Below are 15,784 nucleotides of genomic sequence, written 5' to 3'. Positions count from 1 at the left end.
GTGCTGCCCTTTGTTTTACTACTCCAAGTAAGATGCTGCCTAGCATGCAAAGGACATATCTGCATGGTAACACACTTCTGGAAATTAGCAGTCTCTTGGTGCTTCTGGCTGACAACCCAGATTGTTGTATATATAGTGATTACCTGTGTGTCTTTTTGGCTCACAAAAACTACCATGGGACCATGACAAGGAAGGAAAACTCAAATTCCAAACATGCAGTTCAGAACATGTCATTAACCAAAAAACTTAGCTGTCACAGGAAACCTGGAGCCAATTTCTGTACTGATACCATCAGAGCTATGGTTGCAGAAAACTTTGGGATGTAGTTTTCCTTTTATTCCCCTCATAAAAAGTTTGTACCAACTATATAACAAAAAATGTCAAATCAGCACTGAAGTTCCCTCTTCTTTCTGCCCTGACACTCTTCCCTTTCCATTGCCTTAGAGGAAAACTATGTCACCATTTGTGTTAAAGGCGTGTGATCCAACTTAAGCAAAGGTTACACAAGCTAGTACAATTACTAGAGTCTCCATATTTTCCCAATAATGATTCTCACTCTAATTCAGAAGATATGCCCTGCCTGGGAAACAATGCGAGGTTGAATGAGGACAGAGCAAAGAATGACATGTCATAAAAGTCTGATGTTCCTGAGTGCCAGCAGAACCATTCCCTTCTGATGGGTGCTCTTGGGTAGCTAATTTGAGGCATTTGGAGCATTTGGTAGACAGCTGTTCTGCTCAGAGTGCAATGGCAAGCATTTTCAAGCTGAAACCACAAGAATGAACCGATGATGCCATTTGGAAGCCATGTTCAGAAAACTTACCTCCTCTGACTACGTTGCTGGTTTTTAGGAACAGAACGCAGCTTTTTACCCCCTCCCTTCCCTGCTGCTTTCCCTTTTGTACTTCTCTAAGCAACTGAACCTTGCCAGAGCTGCACGTACCGCAGGCGGTGCAGGCTGCCTCTGAAGGAAGATGGGAAGCAGGGCAGCTTCAGCCATCTTGGGTGGTGCCAGTGCTGGGACAGATGGAGTAAGAAGAGATCTCATTTTGCGACCACCTCCTCCTTCTGCGCTAGAGAACCTGCACCTAGGAGCAGTTAAAAGGGATCTTTTATTTCTTCGCTGAGGCACATGCACTTTGTCAGCACTTTGTACCGCCAGGCACTGACTTTCAGTGATGATTGTCCTACAGAAGGGGATAAGAGTCAGAGGTCTTTCTAAGGTCAATTGCTCTTGTTAACTGTTAACCTGTTTACTGTTAACTGTTTACCAATCTTCTCCTGACAGTGGATGCAAATCTACCTGAACTGCCACAAAGATATTCATTAAACCAATGAAGATTAAGGCTAGTGTAAAAGGTGGAAGGAGAGTGTTTCATTCAAAGGGTAACACATGAGACAGGAACACAACTATGAGGCTCCTTGGGATCAGCCTTTGAACTAATCTGATTGCAAATTTTTCATCAATGGTCTTGGGCATGTTCAAAAGTTGGGGTTGAAACATAGGTGCTGGAGGAGGGAAATACCAAAAGGAAAGAACCAGCAGTCCCAAGGGGCTGAGTAATGATAGTGAGATGGAAATTTAGCATCACATAGTGTCAAAGCATAAATGGCAATAGCAAGAATTTTTGCTACATATTCAGAATATAACACATAGGAAAAAAGGGGAAAGAGATGTCGTTATGAATAGAGGAAAAAGATTAATTCAGCCCTGGAATATATCAGAGGTGATATTCACGGAAGGAAGGTGTTACTGTTCTACTACTGTAGATTTTTTAACAGAAAGACGATGACTTTTTTAAAAAACTATAATAATTGCTTTCATATTCCGCATATTTCTTTTTATCTGTTGGAATGTAGCATCAAACATGAAATTGGCACTAAAAAGGGGATACATTGTTAGTTCTTTAACTATTGAAACATTTGAAATGCTTCTTTAGAAAGCATAAGAATGCACAACTGACTTCCAAAGAAGGATTCTTTTTTCTGGTATTTCTAGAATAATTTATGATTGAGTTTTACAGCATTAGTTTGATGAAACTCATTTTTCATCTTTACTTTCTTGATTTTTGTCTCTAAATACTTGTGCTGCTTTTCAGCGGTTATTATCAGTAAATAGAAGCATATTGAGTTCTTCCAAAAATTAGTAGTTTTTGAAGACAAAAGAGGGGGAACAATTCACTAGAATGATCTGATTCCGTCCCAGACTTACCAATCGTCTAGTCTGCTTACTGTTTTAAAAACTGTACCTTGTGTACTCCACGACAGCTGGTACCAGTGCAGCTCTTTAGAACTCCTCCTACAAATTTTTCACTCCCTTATCAAAAATAAAAGGAAAACAAACAGACATAGTATGTCTTTCAATTACAGTCTTTGAATACTGTGCTTGATTTGCTAAGTCACTTTGAATGGGAATGCTCACAGACAGGACAGCATGGCCACATAGACCACATGTTACAGGACCACTAGCCTTCTTCCTCCATCCCCCACAAACTATGCATGCACTCAGTGCCTGTCATTCTGTTTAATTGTCTCTGAAAGCATGCATATGCAAATTCATTATGATTATTATGTTTTTTATGCTGTCGCTGTTTCCATCCATTCCTGCACTTGAGACCAAATCCAAATTAGAGTGATGTTTAGCATGTGCATACTGTGCGTAGCCCACTTGCTTGCCTATTTTTCACTTCCTTTTCCCATCATTTTTAATGGGCCTTTAAGGACATATCTGTATTCCCGCAGTGTTATTTATGGTTCTGACATCATCCCTCAAGGTGAATAGTACTTTGCTGTAGAGTATTTACTCTTTTATAGTAAATCTGCCTGCTGCTTTCTATAAAAACAGGAAAACAGCTGCAATTTTTATAGGTGAGAACGAAGGTTTCTCTCTCTTTTTAACATACATTTCGTCATGGGGAAGTTAAAAGCAATCTTGGGAGAAGAAACACAAAGCATGAGTGTGGTCTTTAATGGCTGAATTTTATCTGTATTCCTTCAGCTGACGTTAAACAAAATGCATAAAGCCACACCAGATGTTTTTATTATCATTCATTACTTACATGAATGCAATATGGAAAAGCACAGTACAGAATACAGAAGAAAAAAGTGGCCTTGGCTCACGGGACCAGGTCTTCCTTTACAAATATCTTGTGAAGTAGTTAACTGTATGCACAATGTCTTTGGGTTAATCAGTGTTGAGTGAAAAAAAAAAAAATCTATAAAGAAATACAGTCAAATTAAGAAATAGGCAAATGGCTGCTATTATCTGAAGTCCAGGAAGACCTGTTCTCATTTTATTGATAGTAAATTGTCTAATGGGCTTTAAATCACATTCATCTTGGCCAAAACATAGGGACGGATATTTCAAGTGCAAACCAGGAACCTAACAGGTTCTCACTTTGAAAGGATACATTCAGCTTCCTTCGAGATACCTTGAATATATAATGTTGATAGGAGAAAAAGCATGAGAGACCTTAGCTTCTGCTTTAATACTCGGGTAATTTGGGAAAGAGTGTCTTATTAATGACATATTTAGATAAGCATCTGCAGATAACATGTTGCAAGTTTGAGAGCTCTAACATGCACGAGAGAGGCTGAAGCAATCCAGGCCTGGGGGTCTGGGGAGATGAACTGGAAATACAAGAGCAACGAGTGAAAAAAATCATTAAAAGATATCAACAATCACAGATACTGAGAGTACGTTTACTATAGAGGCTGAGGAGGGTCAGGAGGTTTAATAACTTTCTACTTGTGCCTCAAGAGCCCTTTTGGTAGAGAGAGCTTGCAAATACCATGTAAAGTGTATTTCTAATTAGAAGCAACATAAAGTGTGATTATTTTCAGTTTGTTTTGGGGTGGGATTTTTGCCTCTTTTGTAACTGCAGTTTTAAAAGAAGTTGCTTATATTATTTGCACTTGCATCTGATCTGAACAAAGTGGTATCATTTAGTACACAGCACATCTTTCACTCCAACTGCCTCCAGGGCTTTATGCACTTAACGACACTTTCTGAACAGCTAGAAAGATCTTCTGAATGGCTGAGTAGGTCAGATGAAAAATTCTGAATATTATCATCCCTGGGATATGCCTTTGTATTGGCATTTTAAGGTGAGGGATTCTTATGAATTGAACCCTTTTGCTCATTGATGGGAGAACTCCATGTGCCAATCCATTCAGGTAAGTTTGTATATACCAATATATACATATATATATATATGTATATACCAATTTGGAGCAACAGGGAGTAAATCCAGGGCCAAACCAACAATCAACACTGTTTTGATGCAAAATATCTGCTCGCTTAAAGCTTAAGTGTTCCTAAATGAAGCATTGAAACCAAATTATCTTTGCCTATAGATTGCAACCTGTACAGGTGCTTCTGCCTCCTTGAAATTGATGTGAAACTTTGCGATTCTTGTCCTAAATGCCACTTACGGTGTTTGCCACGTGACACACAGCTCTACACATTAGCTTGTAGGACTCAAACTTTTAAGCCCCTGAGTCTTTCTGACTCGATTTCTCCTCTTAACATAGATAATACAGAATATTACAGTTGCACCAGAACAGTGCTGAACTTTAAGCTTCGACAGCAACTAGAGGCTTTATTTTGCTAATTGACTGGACAAACATTATTTCTGGGTCTTCAAGTAGCTTTTCCTATGAGCATCCTTCACCAGGCTAATGGGGATGTGTGAGTGCAAATCTGTTTAAATAAAGACAACTCATGGAAAACTTTCCTAAGGACATGCTGCCTCTCTTGATCAGCGGCTTGCTGATGTGTGCAGACTGGATACTGCCACCACAGCTTCCTAAGAACTTTAGAATTTGCTCTTTCCTTTTTTCCACTGTCAACTGGCCAAATATTTCAAACATTTTCCTTTAACAAATGTGTCCTTGTGGGGGAAAGTCCATTAGTAACAGAGTAGTTGCATCTTGTCAGGACCAGACTTTAATGGCTGTTTGAATTTTAACTATTATTTGCTAACTATTCCTGTTCAAGCCAACTAAGACCATAATAAAAGCCATTAAATACCAAGTAACTGGCCTCAGTGTAGCTGCAGGGTATAACACTGAATATGATCTGAATTTACCCACTGCAAAGCAAAGACTTTGACCCTCACAGACTTTTTGGAGAAGGAAACTCCGCCCCCCCCCTCCCCCCCCCCCCCCCCCCCCCCCCGGAAAAGAATTGCCTAGAAGAATATAAGTACTCTTCTTTGCGCCGGGGAAGGCCAAGCATAGTCTAAAGGTAACATGACACACTGTAATCTGTTTTCCTATTTACAGGATGAATGAAGACACTGTAAAATATCTGGCATTGATTTGCCAAAATATATGGGACAATGCAACCCAGTGTTTGAATCTGTGGAAAAGTACCCTGTGCAGGACAGAAAATAGGAAGCATTGCCCCACTGAAAGCAGGGGAACTGCCAGTGCTCCTGGATGAACAGGGCTGGTGAGTCAGACTGCACTCTGCATTCTTTCATCCTTTTCCTCCAACTGCTGCTTTCTGAGCACCAGAGAACCCTTATGGCGCATAAAACATCACTCTGGTAATCACTGCCCGGTGAAATAGTAGAGAATGGACAGAGGAACAGATAGAAGTGATAGGAATAGTAGTAGTTACCCACGGCCAGATGAAGCCCTGACTGTAATGTCAAAGAAAACACCAGCAAAAGGCCTCTAGAACGTCTTCCATGGGTCAAAGGGGTGAGGAGAGTACAGACCCTCTTCAACCATGGCCTTGCCCTGCTGTGACCAGAGACAGGAGGATGGCATAGGAGGGGGGACATGTCCATCTCCTGAGCCAGCATCTCAGTGAAGGCATTGCATCACAAATCCAGGGAAAATATAGCACAACCCCTCAAAAGATTTATCCAATACATTCTTAATGGGTTTTCTGCAAAGACCTGGGGACAAAAATTAATACTGGCAGCGTTTTCCTTACACAACAAATCTGATTAAGCCATTTAATGTAGCTAGAACTAATAAATCAAAATCTGTAAAAGCTAAAGAGAGAAGTTAAAGGCATGAGTCTTAATCTGAAGAATTTGCATCTTTAAATATAGATGTGAGGTAACAAACACAAGTAAAATAGTGCAAGAAAGGAGAAATGTAGGACAAAGGTGAAAATAATTAAAATTTCCTGGTTATTTACTTATGCCCCAATTGAAGTCTATTGAAGAAAACAGAAAGCCTCAGTGGGCTTTGGAATAGGCTGTTAAGACATTTGCACATCTTAAATGATTGCTGGATGTAACCAGTGCACTGAGGCTGGAGTACAGAATGGAGAATTAAAAATAAGCAACACATTAGCTCAAATGGGAACATAACAGAGATCTCACAAAGCAATTTTCCATGCAAAGCCCTTAACTCACAAAAACAACAACAAAAAAAGACCAGTCCAAAACAAAACCCATCCCTCACAAGTGATGTTCAAAACAATGCTTGGCAAGAAAGATGAGCTTTACACCATGTTCCAAATGCGAGCAAGCTCCACAGCTGGAGACACTAATCTGAAAATGTTCACTTCATGAACTGCTCACTGCAGGGGTCGGGAAGAAATGTATTTCCCTGAAGAACAATAACGTATTGGCAAGGTGTAGCGCAGAAATGTTTCACCTTTTTGAACTAGCAAGTGTTGCTGGTGGCTGGATAGCAGACTTGACAGACCATGAGGTATCATCTGTTGAGGCAGTATCAATGCAATATTGAAGGTGGCCCAGGAAAAAAGTTATTTAGCTGAAAGAGTTTTATACATAATCCTGCAGAAATAGCTTACTTGGGGCTTCACTGACAAGTAACCCAAAGCCAAGATGCCGACTTGCGATGTTTTACTCACTATCCTAAGTAAATCACAGCGCATTGTTTGCCTTTAAGGTGCTTAATTAAAAGCTAGCAGTGCATGGAGGAGCAAAGTAGAGTTCCCTTCTATGGATTAGCTTGCTTGTGCAGAATTGGCTCCCCCTTTCACTGAAAAGCATAATGATGTGTAATTTCACATGGCTGAAAAGCCCACACCAACATAGGTTAAGACAAACTGCTTGCAGAGTGCTTGAATCATCTCTGTGTTTAAGTGTTTGTGTTAGTTGTCACTCAGGCCCAGGAAAGCATTTAGAAAGCAGCTAATCACAGCTGTCCAGCAGTGGTTTTCACAGAATGATATTACAGTGCCTGAGTTACAAGGCTAATTTGCTTCTAAATACGTTTTCTCTTTATTAGAATCAGCTCAAGGGTTTGCATGGTTTCAGTGATGTTTAATGGGGATTAGTTTGAAGTGAAAATGTGTTTTCCATTTGTCTGAGAAAGACACAACAGGGAGCAGAGCCCTGGAGATTATTGAGAGCTTTGGGTGGTTCTGGGAGGCTAAAGGCCGAGTGACTTCAGATTTCAGTGGAGTGTAATAATCCCCTAGAAATGCACAGCCTGGTGTAGTCTTGTGCAATTATGGGGTGGAAATCGGAGTGCATTTCTGACCTGTGGATTATTCACTGTGTATCATTAACGCAGGTGTGACATGATCGTTAAGCAGTCAGGCAGTACCAGCTGCACCTGGAGCTACCTATAGAACCATCTCCACCCCCATTTTTTTCCCCGCTCTGTCAGGATGTGGTACCTCTTACTCAATTTAACAACAGTTTAACTATAAAGTAGCAAATAATGGAGCTGGTAAAGCTTATTCCCTGATTTATGGCAATGAGTTAGTCATCTTGCCCACTTCAGGATATTTAGACACTTAATTAGTGGCACCAAGAATTGCTATTTCAGGGCTCAAAGAGGCTACGCTGTGCATTGTTTTTCTGTTCACTGGTGTCTGTGACATATGGTAGACTTAAATCTTTGTAATTATTAAATGAGTTGCTAACATAGGAACATAGTGGCTTGTTTCATATTACTTATTTTATTTATTCACTTATACTTACTTGGTTGCTAAAACAAATATTTTTCTTTGCTGCAGAGCATTGCTCTCTGGGTATTGCTGGAGGTACACGAAGGATGTTTAGCAGCCTAGTGTTTCTGCCTGCATCCATCTTGAATACCAGCTCCAGACGTCAACACCCTGAGTGACATCTCAAACATTTCTAATGTCACAGAGACATTACCGCAAGACAGATCTGAACTTTTCTGGAGAACCTTCACACTGTGATTGTGTAACACCTCATTGTCCTGAGAGAAAGGTTTTGCATGTACTGGGGATGCAGCATCCCTGCAGATTCTTAATCATCACCTGGATTTTTGCATTTGGAAAGCCAGATTACCCACAGTGCAAGGTATATAATAATATTGTTTCTATTGTTTCTTTCCTTCATCCCAACTATTTGCTAGCTGCATATCTTGGGACAGACTTGAATGCTGTTAGTGACCTTGTGAAAACACTGTCTTCATTATTAAAACCAGGTCATAAATACCCCAGGGCACAATGAAATGCCTCACCTGCAATTCTTCAAATAGTTTCCACTGCTATTAATTCTTTTAGGTGTATGAGGTCTCACACATGTCTATTCACTAAATAGTTATCATCTGGAGGTAGCTGAATGTAACATTTTGGCATCAAATAGCCTGTATATAGAACACCTAGAAGTATTATTTGTGGATTTATCAATGTACCAAATTCTTGATTTCTTGGGATAGCTCATCTGGAGGGAGGAAACCCAGCTTCAGACAGGAAACTGAACTTTTCCAAAGTTCATTGGTGTTGGAGGTCAAGATTTAGTTCAGCTCATTACAGAGACAGATGTTAAATTCAGATTAAGATTTACATTTTAGGAAAGTTTAAGAGGTTTTGGGATCTGTGGTTTTGGCCTAACCCACTCTTTAATCAAAAACGACATCCCTGGGCAACAGGCTTCAGCTTTCTCATACCTCTCAGAAATATGTGTTCAAGACATACAGAAGCTATTCCAATCTCAGTGAGGAAACTCAGGTAATGCTTATTCCCGTAATACAGTTGAATAATCTCCTCCAGTTCACAAGAAAACTGTTTTTCCCACCCACATTTCATTTTTTGCCTCTGACCTTACAGCCTTGTGGGTGTGTTCTGTTTTGTTAAGAGAAACAGTTTAATTATGACTGTCAAGTCAAACGCATTTGGTTCCAAAGAAAAAATTAACTGAGGACTTTTCTAGTTTGTCAGTCATGACTTCCACTAAAGTGTGGTTACTATAAATGATACATTACAGATATGCTTTTAGACAATATTTTGGTTTGGGTTGGTTTTAATTGCTTTTATTAGAAACACCATGACCAAAGTGAAGTTAAATTTAGCAAATGGCTTCTTCAAGTCTCTGCAAGAAATTCTTGCATGCTCATTCAGTGACACAGGTCTTAGGTTTTGTATCCTCCACTTGAAGGTCTGAAAAAGTCTCAATATACCCTTTATGTGAAACATATGGGTATCAGGCTTGGCCCACACAAATACTTTGTCAGGTATTCCTGACAAACACAACTCTACGTGCTCTCATCTATGACATTTGCTGGCCTGGGAGAGGTACCTGAACGCCTTGCACAGAGCCAGGAATTCACTGCAGAGACAGGCACCAAGAGGCAGACTGCTGCAGAAAGCCAGCTTGTGAAGAGGTGGTAGCACTGCCTCAGCGCTGTGCTCCGCTCCAGCCGCCTCCCGGGCAGAGGAAAGTTGCTGGCCTGTGTTATATACTTGTTTTTTTTAAAAAAATAAAACCTTTAGATAACAGTCAGTTCACAAGATCGTATTACATTCACAGCTAAAATTTTGACTATCATGATGTATTATGTAAACTGAATTTATGAATACTATAAAAACGAATTTAGTTACTAAATGTTACCTCTTCAAAGCAGGTAAATATAATTTGCATTTTTATTTGTAGGTGAACAGCACAGTTGGATGCAGTCATGTGAAACCTGGAACTGACCCCAAGCTTCAGGCCTGCTTTTTGAGTCTCACATTACTCTGTATGGAGAAGGAATTTACTAATATATAGCATTTTCCATCCACTATATATGCCAAAGAATCAGAAAAGCAAGTTAAAAGAATACAGGTGAAAGGAAAAGGAAATATCTCGACAACAATTTGTAAAGTGATAGGGTATTTAGTTCTTGGTAATAGTATACAAAAATAATATCATCAGATTGGACAGCATTCAGGAGCGATCAGCAATGATGATTTTGAGCTGTGGACACGGATTCATGAAAGTAAAATAGCATTATTAGTTTGCATGCCTTGTTTTACCAAATGCAACGCCAGCATTGGAAAGGGACAGGTCAGTCGGGTATATATAACACAGCTATAACTAACAGGATGAAGTCAAGGAGACCAATGCCCTAGACAGCAGGGAAAACTTTCTGAAACTGCCATTTCTTAGGCTGCAACAGTCTGCAAAGAGAAATGATAAAGGCCACATCTCTCAGAATATTTGAAACGAGCTTAACCAAAGCACCAGTGACTGTAGCACAGAGTAGGGTCCTGGCTTGGCAGGGGAGCTGACAGGATTAGTGAAGAGGTCTTTCCTAGGCCTGCCGAGGGGCTGTTGTAGGGGTTCAGAGCTATTTTTGTCTTTTACGACAACTGTTTGATGAACAACTCTATTATTTCCCAGTTGTCAATGAATAAGAGGAAAGAGTTTCCTGCAGAGTAATATCTTTCTTCCAAGGTGAAGAATCAATTGGAGACAAATACCAATGTCACATTCCAGGGCTTCACTCCTTATTGTGCTTGGCATGTCGCTTCCTCCGTCCTAGACTGCAATTGGTCCATACCAGGACAGAACCAGCCTGTTCTGTCTAATACAATTTTATTGTGTTGCTTTTCAAAATAACAATTCCTACACTGGCACTTTGAAAGCCAGGAAGGCACACAGGCAAGAAAAAACATGCCTACAACTCATTAAGGCTACTAGAATAGTTGCATAAAAGCATCTGACAATGCAGCACAGTTTGTCATCGCAGTTTCATTCCACTAATTGTTCTTCTTTTTTTTTAATGAAGAACTATCACCCCAAAATAGACTGTTTCCGTAAGAAAACACAAAGATTAAATTGGAAATAAAAATCATTAAGTCTCATTAACTGTACAGTCACACCAACTTTTTTTTTTTCCGATGACCTTCTCAAATTCTTTTTTTCTCTCAGTTGTGCTTTCTTAAATCCTGCTGGAAAGGATGGAAGAGGATGAAGGGAAGTGGTCAAACCACCATGTTCTCTGGCGCTGTAATAGCGACAAGCTGACTGTATTCCGAGTTGTCGGTAATTCCTACGCCAGCTCAGCCCCTGCAAAAACCACCCCGTCACTGATGGTGTGCTGCTCGCTCTGTGCCTTTTCACTCCCCGGCTTCCAAAAAAACCCTAAAGAAAATCTGTCAGAACCTGGGCAGGGTTTTACTTTGCCGTAGGATGCCAGAGTTTCCCCCATCTCTGGTTATGGAAGTAAAGTGGTTTCTGCAGAGACTCGGAGGCCTCATGCCAGGTGACTTAACTCTCAGCGCAGGGTGGCAGCCCCTGCCTGGGCACCTGACAGCACCAATCTGCCACCTTCCTTAATTCTTTTACTTCTCCAGCAAGTAGGCCCTGCCATGGGGAAAGTTAAACTCTGGATAATTCAAAGCCTCCTGCTTTTGGCCCCTGCCTGAACTCTGCACCGCCCCGAACAGGGCTGGAGGCGACCGTGCGGCCCTATATATGGAGGCGATGGCGCCCAGATGGCTCCCAGCTGCTCCCTCAGGCCTGGCTTTGAAGCCCCGTCAAGCTGCCTGAGGGCTGCTCTGCCTCTCACACACCCTGCGCCTTCCATGTTTCTGTGAACTCTTCCCTGCTTTTCCCCTCAGTGCTTCCAGAGCCCCCAGCGCCTGCCCATGGCAGCCCCAGAGCCCCCTGCCCACTGCAGGGAGCCTACAGCCCAGACCCGCAGCCCCTCGGTGGCTCAGGAGCCCCCCATGGGGTGGCAGGGATGAGGGGGGATAAGGAGCCTCTTTGGTGAGAGAGGTGGGTGTTAGGCGCACCAGTGGGCTGTGTATGGTCAAGGTAGAGGGTAATGGGATGTAAAATACAAAATAACCGAATGCCTCCCATGGCCCCAGCGGGGATCGGTGCAGATGAGGCTTTCCTGAGGGACACTGCAGCAGCCTCCACGGAAAAGCATCCACTGGGAAAGCCTGTGCCCACGGGCAAGCTGTTCCAGGGCTGACTTAGCCTTAAGGGGTCAGGGTCCCTTTCAGAAAGCATTCAGCAAGAACAGTTGCATTTCTCCTGGCATTTTATTGATTGTATTTTTTTATTTTCCTGTCACAGCAGGTTCCAGTGCTGCCTTTCAAGGGCAGCCAGATTTCCAGTTCAGATACCTACCAGCTGAGGGGAGATGAATACTGGCCCAGAGACACAGAAGGGTGTGTGTGAGCTCCCATGAAACTGGGTCCTGCAGGACAGTGATGCTGTGCATCAGGAGGGTCTGCCATTTTACCCTAGAAATGCTGTAAAGCAAAGGAAGTAAGTGATTATCTTTTCCAGGCTTATTATTTCACTTAAAAATAATAAAAACCTGCTATATCTGCTTTTTGATCTCCCTCTTTCTCTGACAGCCTTGAAAGCCCAAGGAGAATGCTGTGTTTGAATGGGAGAAAATGTTTCTAAGATGGTTGCAAATGAACTCTTTAATACGGGGGGGGGGGGGGGCGGGATGCGATGCACCTCCATTTAATTTCCTCTGTTTGCAGCAAGGTAACTCCATCCTTCTCTTGTTACATCCTGCAACAATAGAAGTTGCAGTCTATAATTTCTTCTTCTGTCCTTCTCCTAGAAAAGCAGGAAGGAACCTAACATGTCCTTGGCTCTTGCACAGGTTGATGAGGCAGAGCCACCCACACAAAGTTAAGAGCAGTTCCAGCCTGTGTAAGTCCCTTTAGCAACCACCACCCCAGAACAGCTTGAAAAAAAGGTGGGTCATTGCCAGGCACAGCCCATTACACACACTTAAAGGTTGGTGCATAGTCAGTGCACATTGATCCTTCAGGCACAAGCTCCTATTTAGGCCACGCATCTCCACAGCATCTGTACTTGCAGGCGGTGACAAACAAGCACCATCAGGCTGGTGATATTGACTGCCTTTGTGCTGTCCCATTCTGTGCACACTTTGTTTGCCTGTCTTGTTCTGCTAATGCTGAAAAGAATTCAATTTTAAAAGGGAAAAAATGGAAAAGAAAAGCATAGTGCCATTGAGTCCTAAGAGTGCCATTGAGTCCCTAACTCATTCCCCAGCTGTTTGCTCCGGGGCACTGGGGACTTATAAATAGCTGGAAGCAAGAGTGCGGAACAGTGGTATATACATTTTGTAAATGGAGCTCTGAGCAATGTCCTTGTTTCAGGATCAGTGAAGTCAATAATGGCTTAGAATCTACCTCCATGTGCAGGTTATTATAACATGGAATAATAATAAAAGTGTTCCTGGATTTTCACAAGTTCAAGACATAAAGAGAAGGGAAATTATATATCTACTCTGCCTTCCAGTCACTTTTTGTAGCTTTTATTGCAACTTTTCTCAGAGAAGAGAAGGAAGGAGCAATACTGGCAATCACTGGGTAAAGAAAAAAGGGAGAGGGGGGAAAAGAGAGACACAAAAGACTTGAGTCTAACTTCAGTTCTGTTGGCATCTTTCAGGTTTAAGAGTGCTGCAGTCAGTACTAATAACAATTTAAGCAAGTGGGCATCTGTTCCAGTGGCTTCCAATTATAGACAGCTTTGCAAACAAAGGGATTCGTGACAAAACCACTGTTGATTATCATGCACTATTAGCCAGTGCAAGCAGTGTTTCTTCATTATTACCAAGGAAAATGACTGTTAGTCATTCTATCAGAAAATTGGCAGCATGCATAGTAGTTGTTAGTAAATGTTAGATATATTATAGTTTGGAAAGAAAAAAGATATGATGGGGCCTTATGTAGTATGGAACTGGGCACAAGGATTTATGGATATAACTCCTGCGATTCCATTGAGGACTATCACAATAGCAGTCTCCTGAAACCAAGATTTGTGTGTGAGTAAAAAAATAAGTTAAGTGAAATTTCCCTGTTGGATTGTATTTTGTTTGATTGTTTTGTTGTTGTTGAGTGAAGTAGAATCATACTGATTGAAGTAATCTGTTGTCTCTGCACCCCAGTTTGCTAGCCATAACCATCTTACGGTTAAGGCTAATTATTCTAACTACAGGGTGGGATACATGGAGTTGTGGGACTGTAAGATATTTTTTGTTAATTGGGAGCTACATCCCTCCTAGAGAACAAGTATTTTTTGAGCCCACCTTCAGGTAGATGGCAAATATTTCCATCAGATGCATGACAGATGCCCTATCATTGCTGTAGCTAACCCCATCACTGGCACTGTTGGGTGTATTTTACCAGGAGCAGCTGCAAGATGGTCATGAAACTATTTGAACACTCGGAGTAATTTCTACAGCAGGTGATTGCCTTCACTCCTATTGTCTTCTAAGGAACTTCTGACTGGTAACTTGAGGATGCAGAGGATGCCAGTGGCAACTGACGTGAGGAAGGCAGTAAGAAAAAGAAGGACCATCTGAACAGATCAAGGCTAAAGAGAAATGCAGCTTGCCACAATCGTCAGGCTGGGCAAATGGTGATTGGTTCAAAGCAAGAAGAGCTGAGGCAAAAAAGCCAGTATATATGCAGCTGCTTCAGTTCCAAGTGGTGTGCTTCGCACATGCTACTGAAACTCCAGCTTGTGTGACAGGAACATTCATCTGCAGGCAAAGGGGACGTTGTATTATCTACTCCAGGACGATCTTGTTTTCATTTTTATCTTGCGTGTGTTGTCATCTCCTGCTTTGTAGTGCTACAGACTTGTCTTTGCTACAAGTATGAGGCTGCACTAAGCAGTGTGTGGTAATTAAGGCCTTTGAGAGTCATGCATATTTTAATTATTACTTGTTTTATTGTCAAAAGCTTGCCCACATGAGATGCAGTCTTGCATTCCATGTGGAACTGAAATAAGGGTCAACACATTCCTTTAGAACCCCAAATATTAAACAGACATTAATTTGTTTTGAGCTTTGCACATTTTAGATGAGCATAAATCAAGATGTATAACGGTGAAAAAATTTCCTCCATATGTTGGAAAGTTGAACCGAGGCACTAACTCTAAGTGACAAGAAGTGGTGGCTGCAACAGAAAATGATTAAATGATTTGTTTAGCATTTATGTAATGTATGAATGCACCTTGTCTGTGTTAAAGCAAAGTAATGATTGGTTTTCCACCAGCAAGGGCTGTGCATTTTAGTTGTATTCCCTTTTGGGATTCTGAAGTTCTCAGGTTCTGGCTTACACAACAGCAAAGTCTAAACGCAGACCGGTTTTTCATCCATGAAATGGAAGTTAAATAATGCTTGACTGAAGTAGACAAAACAAGAAGATACGTAGACTAACTGGAAACATCAAGATTTGAAAATTACCTGATAGGAAAAGGGAAGGGAGGGGGATCAAAGACGTCCCAGGGAATGAAAAATTCCTCCACAGCACTTCCTGTTCTCTCTGTTATGCTAACCAAGGTAGGATTAGGTTTCAGCTGCCAAAAGAAATAACATTTGTAGATTTTTTTTGGTCTGGGGAAGTGGGATAGAAAGATTTAAGACAGCTTTTTCCAAACTATTTGCTTTTTGTCAAGCAGTCAAGTCTAGTTATTGTTATTAATTTGTATTACAGAGCTACCAAAGTGAGCCTGGATTTCCATTGTATTAGGTGCTGTACAAATATCCAGTCAGAGACTGGTCTTACCTTGAAGAGCCCGCAGTCCAAAGAGACCAGACAAAG

The sequence above is a fragment of the Falco rusticolus genome, chromosome 1 (genome assembly GCF_015220075.1).
Source record: "Falco rusticolus isolate bFalRus1 chromosome 1, bFalRus1.pri, whole genome shotgun sequence".
NCBI classification, from domain to species: domain Eukaryota; kingdom Metazoa; phylum Chordata; class Aves; order Falconiformes; family Falconidae; genus Falco; species Falco rusticolus.
The sequence above is the reverse complement of the archived record's forward strand: the minus strand, read 5'-3'. Positions refer to the sequence as shown.